Below are 6,929 nucleotides of genomic sequence, written 5' to 3' on the forward strand. Positions count from 1 at the left end.
GAGAGAGAGAGAGAGAGAGAGAGAGAGAGAGAGAGAGAGAGAGAGAGAGAGAGAGAGAGAGAGAGATTCTTGTTACATTTATGGAAAGAATGCTATAGTATCTCAAATGTGACTAGTTCTTTGAAAACTAAGGAGTTTCTGCATAGAGCAGTAAGTAAATGAACAAGTTACTAATTAAATGGATGTTTTGTGGAATGTTATTGTTGCTAAGTTTCTTTTGTAGAAAGTCATACACTCGATATTTAATGAGGAAACCAGTTTCTGCCTAACTTTGCTCTTATCTCCTCCACTCACAGTTAGCTCCGTTTCTCTTCATGTAGAGCAGAGTGTCCTAGCATGTAGCAGATCAGCTGCATGGAAAATTCTCCTACACTCCACTGCCATCCACACTTTCTCTGCATAATCCACAAATACGAATTTCTGGTCCCTAAAATGTACCTACGTGTGTTCAGAAGTCTAGGAGTTTGTTCTGTCCTTTGTTTAAAAAAAAATGAAAAAGAAAAAGAAAAAGAAAAAGAAAAAGAAAAAGAAAAAAGAGACCTTGAAGCTGCAGTTCCCTTCTTAATGCAAGTTGCTGTGGATGATGACTACCTCCTATTTCTCTGGACATCATCCCATCTTCCCCTCACAGAAAAATCCTTTTATATGCTTTGAGCCAGCATTTCAGTAGGAAACCACCACACCTTACTCCTCATCTACCACCCTGAATTCTGCAGCCTCAAGATGTCTTCTGATCATTGTCTCTAGGTGTGTCTGCTACACAGTATCTCACACATGTGAGCCAGAGAACTGTGTGGAGTGTCTACCAGAATTGACCATTCTTCAGGTCCATATTGAGTAGAGATACAGGGGTTCAAGTTTAAATTTTTCAGGTGACATTGAGTGATTGAGAGAACATGTATATTTGTAACTCAACTCTTAAATAACTGTATAAATTATTACATTGACATGTTTATATTCTTTGAATTTATGTAGTCACATTTTGGGGACTGGAAATTGTAGGTGGATCCTAACATGAAAATGAGGGACCAAGTGGTATCAGGACACTAGTTGCTTCTAGAGACTGGACTGAAGCTGTATTCCTGACTTTGTACAGTGGCCACTGTGCCCTGTTAATCTGAAGTCACAACCTTACCAAAAACACTCTTTCAAAATTTCCTATACATACTGAGGAGAGACATCTAAAAAGTCTCCCAGACTAGAGTGATGTGCATTATGACACTCATGAAGTCAGAGGACTCACAGTGATCCTTAATGACTGCTAAGCCTCATGCCCTGTGTCTGCATCCTTCTCGCAGAAGCTCGGGGACCTCATCAAGTCTGTGTTTTAGCTTTTGACATCTTGCTGGTGCTTCACTTCCTGCAACAACATTGAGTGCTGTCACATGAAGGTGTCGCACCACACTTTCAAAATCAGATGTTTGCAGCAGGGATAAAGAAAAGCAGCGGCAAGAGAGAGTGTGTGCAATGCATAAGTAAGCAACAGGCATCCAGAGCTGTCTCCATCACTCATCCTGTTCATTTATGCACTGCCCAGTAGTTTGAGGACCACACCAGAACAGCATCTTTCTAACAGCTCTTTCTGATTTGCTTCCTCTTTCAGAGAACACTTAGATGCACCATCTCACCTTCATTTCTCCCTGTTCATTTCCCAGTTATTCATACCTCTACTGTATATGTGTTGGGAACATCCTATCAGCTGGAGTATGCTGCCTGATTGGTGGTCCAGTGTTTGAGAGACCTTGGGGGTTCAGATTAATTGAGACTGCTGCTCCTCCTACAGGATCACCCTTCTCACCTTCTTTCAGCCTTCCCTGATTCAACAAGGGTGAGCTGCTTCTGTCCATTGGTTGGGTGCAAATATCTGCATCTGACTTTCAGCTGTTTGTTGAGTCTTTCATAGGGCGCACGCTGATAGGATTTGCTGAAGGAGGCAGAGGCAGGAGGATCACCAGTTCGAGGCCAGCCTGGGCAATCAAGTCACTCACACTAGAGTGAGCCAAGGACAACACAGTTGTGACTGATTGTGCTGTTCCTTACTTCTTGTACTTTTAAAATTTGGACCACTGGCTCATATTCAGTAGAATTTAGTCCTGTGTGACTTGAATGCAAGGTGTGTCTTTCATAGAGAATTTATATTGTGCTATCCCAGGCACTTGGGGATAGCATCAGTGAAGGACAACTTTTAGCACTTCCTCTTTGCTCTTCGTTTCCCATGTCTTGCAAGTAGGATGATCACAAGCCTCAGAGCTGCATGAGACTATGAATATGAATATGAACTATGAATATGAATATGAACTTCTACACATTCAAGTGGAGAAAGCAAGAATTGCTTCACTGACAGTCCCATTAGTCCCACAAAGTGTCCTTTATTAAGGGCCTCTGGGCAGCTTACTGATGTTTCCAAGAGCTAAGACACAGAACAATAGGGGTATTTGATTTAATGGCTGTTGGATGGTATAAAGTATATACTTCTATCCTCAAATTAATTTACATACAGAAGCATAATCTTAAGAACATTGTGTACATTTTTCAAAAGGTAGAAAAATATGTAAGTGAGTAAACGTATCTGTCAGTTGGAGATTTTGTTTCCTTTAGAGAACAGTGTCATTCACATTTTTATTTTCCTTTAGAGAACAGTGTCATACACATTTTTATTTTAGAAATGCCTTGTGAGCTGCTTGGAATCGAGTCGATGACTTCAGGGGCATTATGAAGTTAAAGTATTTGCTAGTTTGACCTACTGAAGAAAAGAGATAGGAATCTATGCTGTTGGGGAAGGTGCACATAAGGAATAAGAGGTGAGGGTGTCAGCTGTGTGTGCATCTTCTTCAACTTCCCAGATCTGAACTAAAGTTTTCTGGGAAGAACATGCATGGCATGATCTGCACATTTGTCTAATACTAGTGAACAAACCCCCAGGAGTCTATGTTGTTTTCTTTCCTTGATGAGCTACTGTGTCTTGTCTTGTCAAATGCACACACACACACATGCATATATATATATGGAAGTGACTTTGTCCAGATTTATCTCTGACAGGCCTGTTTTTCTTTACCAGTGATAAGCCCTTTTGATCTGAAAAGTGGAGTCTTTGTAGATGCCCTGGTATCTGCCTTAAAGCAGGCCTGTTTCTTCTCCTTCTCCTGGTCCCTGGTCAGAATCTGGGAGTTCATACTCCATTTTTGACTCTACACCCATTGTCTTTCCTCTGTTCCTATGAGTCTTAGACCTTCAACAAACTAATGGGTTAGGTTTTCTCCTTTAAAATTCACAAGACTGACATAATTTCTCACACTGATAAATTCTCATTTAGGTTTCCAAGTGTGTTCTTAAATTCCTGATGGTCTCCATGTTTGTCTGGCCACCTCATTTTACCTTATTATTGCTTATAGTTTTTTTTTTATTTGTTTCTCTTTAACACTTAAGTGTCTCTTAACACTTAGATGCCACTGTCTCTTTCCCACGTACTGAATGATCTAAGGGAAAGTTGGCCTCTAATCAAACTTTGATCAGCTAAGACAAAAGATGTGACATTATGTGTAAGTGTTAGAGACAATTAATAAATAGGAAAATGAAAAACAAACACAAATAATTTTCCTTCACCTTTCATTTCTTTCCCATCGAGTATCAAACACAATTAAGGGTTCTGGGCAGATGACTTCAAGGTTAAAGTGCTTACTATCTAAGAATGAGGGCTGGAGCTCGCATGCCCTAAACCCATGAAAGTGCTGTGAAGTTGAAACAACCCTGCTCTAATTCCAGCCTCAAGCTGGCTGGTGCGATTGAGACACCCTATGTCTGTGAATGAGATGGAGAACAACTGAGGATGATTCCAAACACTAACCTTGGGCTTTCATACATATGTACACAGACCTGCACAGGCACAAGCACACACATAAACATAGATACACACCTATACATGTATCCCTGTATATACGCTACACACACACACACACACACACACACACACACACACACACACACCTATACTTGTGTCCCTATACATAAACACCACAAACACATACCCTTTCTGTACATGCTTCCATACATATACAATACATACATAAGCTACACACACAAACACAAGTACACACACACACACACCTATACATATCTTCCCACACATAAACAACACATACACACACACATACACACACAGTGGAAAAGGTGGAAAAGTAATTGATTACTATTAGTGACTGTCATTATGTATGAGCCATCTAAGATGCATACCTTATCCTGTGGTAAATAAATACACTAATTTAAAAATGAGTAGCTTTGATCAGGTAAAATAATGAACACTGGAAATCAAGCTTTTATAAAATGGCAGGATTGATATGCAGATATAGCCACTCCAGAGTTCATTATTTATTATTATATCCTCCTGTAACTGCAGACAAGAAAAGAGCCATCACATCTCTTCTAAGCACTTTTAGAAGAATAGGCTGACACTCATAGCAGGAGGTATATTTTAGAGTTAGGAAGATTCTAACAGTTCAGCTCTTTAGGAAAAGATTTCCTAAGAGCACTATACTTTATTTTAAATCTTAAAATTAATTCTCCTGATGTTCAGAGTCCTCCATTAGATGAATTGCTTGATTTGTTCATAAAGAGTCATCAGTCTGAAGGTTTCAAAGTAAAGGCAGTTAGGAGAACCGCAGTGGGGTCAAGTACAAATATCTCTCTGACTGTATTAGCTGAGGTTGCTGCATTTTTTCAGCCCACTGTGCACTGTGCTACATCTATTTTCTTTGTAACATGCCCAATGTTTATCATAAGTTTCCTTTTTGTTTAAGGAATACCCACTAAAGAAGTTTCTGTGTTATCCGCTGCTGTGAACTTGAATTCTTACTCAAGGCAGCACATGACACCACTAAACATTTAACTAGAAAGTAAAAGAATAAATGAAATAGCCTTCGAGTGGAACATTTTCTACGCTCCATATTTCCCTCATAAAGTCGGCTTGTCACTAGATTCCCATAAATCTCATCCCTAAAATGCAAACACTAATATTTATTCAAGCATTTGATATGTTAATCAGGGCTCTGGAACTACACAGCTCAACACTGATAACTCTTTGACTCATGAAAAGACTGAGCATAACCATGAGTGCTTCCAATACTTATTCAAGTTATATTTTAAATAATCAATATGTCAGAAAGTTGGGGGTTTTATTTGGGGAAGATATTTTTAAAAAAATTCCAATCAGTGTGTAAAAACATTTACTCTGGTTTTCAAAAAGGAACCAGTATTTCAATATATTAAAATACCGATGAACTCAGAATGATGGAGGAGGGGCAGACAAGAGGAGGAGAAAGAAGGGAAGTCTGCATTGTAATAAAAAACAAAAGATCGTGGGCTGACATAGGAAACAAAGTGCCTGTCACAGGGAGTGGACTAAGGTTTAAAGTGGTTTTCCGTGGTGCTGGCCACATTAAGTATTTATCTTTTTATCTGAGCATTTACTTTTCAATGACCTGTTTTGCTCTACACTTTTCTTGTGTTCTTAGATCATAAAGAGTAACTAAATACTTGGAAAGAAAAACTTAAGATGATTGTGTGCTGAAGATGGTGCGAGATGAGATGAGATTACAGTGATTCCCATGTCATTCCTTCTGCTTCCCTCTCTTTGTCTCTGTCTTTGTGTCACACACATGTGTCCATGTATGAGTCAGTCTGTTCATCTGTCTCTCTAATGTTGTTCTTCACACATGCCAGACAAGTGCCTTCCAACTGACTTGTATTCCTGATGCCCTGATAGTTTATATTCTATAAAACACCAAAGAGTTTTCATTTGCTCACTAAGTTGCCCAAGTTGGCCTTGCATTCCAACATTTTATATTGTCAATTTGAAACTCTGCTGTTTAAGCCATGCAATTAAAATTCTAAGCATATAATTATCATTGTAAGTTAAAATATGCTAAAAGAGATAAGAATTCACAAGGAAAACCACATGGAGTTATCATTAGAGTTGAGTGAGGGTATGTCATATTAGCTATTAACTATTGCATTGTTAAATTGGAACCAACCATTAAAATTTATTGGAATCAAAGTCTGTGCTCTTGCTTGCAAATTCTTCCCTAAATATCCTCACAAAACCTCACCCCATGAGGACTTAGCCCACAATAAATCCCAGGGGGAGGGGCAAGGTGCAGGGAGAGCCAGGGTTTTAACATCTTGTATACCCTGAGCTCCTGAGTTGAACTCTGCTCTCGTGCTCCAACAGCAGGTATAAAGCTCCTTCTGAGCCTTGCCTTCATGCCTTTCCTTCTGAATATACTACCATTCACCAAAATAGGAATTCTACAAGTTGACTAGAAATACATGTAATCTGCAAACACAGATCACAGGGTGTTATGTCTTCTCTTAATTTAGAAAAGATTCTTGTTATTTAGATCTTGAATTTTGGTTATTTAGATCTTGTAGCAGTATGTGGGTTTATTTCAAGAAACATATGAATCTGCTGAAATTGTATGAAAACTGTTGTGGGGTTTACATAATGGACATGAATTATAATAGATACATAAATAATAAAACCCAAAAGAATACTCACAGTAGTTACATAAATGTAGCCTGGACCTCCAGCTCAGGAAGGCAATCCTGTTACACAACTCATGATGCTTGTGTCTTCTACACACTACTTAGGCGCACATCTTTTTACTCAAGGCTTTATAACCTCTGCTTGGTCCTGATGTGACTACAAACAGTCTACCAACCTAGAAAGTACTATTATTATTTATCCCAAATCTGATTCCTATCATTTACATTCCAGTTTTCTGTCTGTCTGTCTGTGTCCATCTCTTTGTCGCTCTGTCTCTGTCTGTCTCTGTCTGTCTGTCTCTGTCTGTCTGTCTGTCTCTGTCTGTCTGTCTGTCTGTCTGTCTGTCTGTCTGTCTGTCTCTCTCTCTCTCTCTCTCTCTCTCTCTCTCTCT

The 6,929-nt window shown here is 39.1% G+C and overlaps 1 protein-coding gene across 2 annotated transcripts in view; it reads left to right on the forward strand.

The window, feature by feature from the left end:
* The window catches only part of Pgr (progesterone receptor), a 63,696-nt gene that overhangs the window by 30,545 nt on the left and 26,222 nt on the right, over positions 1-6,929 (forward strand). The gene's annotated exons all lie outside the window — the stretch shown is intronic.

Source organism: Mus pahari, chromosome 10, assembly GCF_900095145.1.
Source record: "Mus pahari chromosome 10, PAHARI_EIJ_v1.1, whole genome shotgun sequence".
NCBI classification, from domain to species: Eukaryota; Metazoa; Chordata; class Mammalia; order Rodentia; family Muridae; genus Mus; species Mus pahari.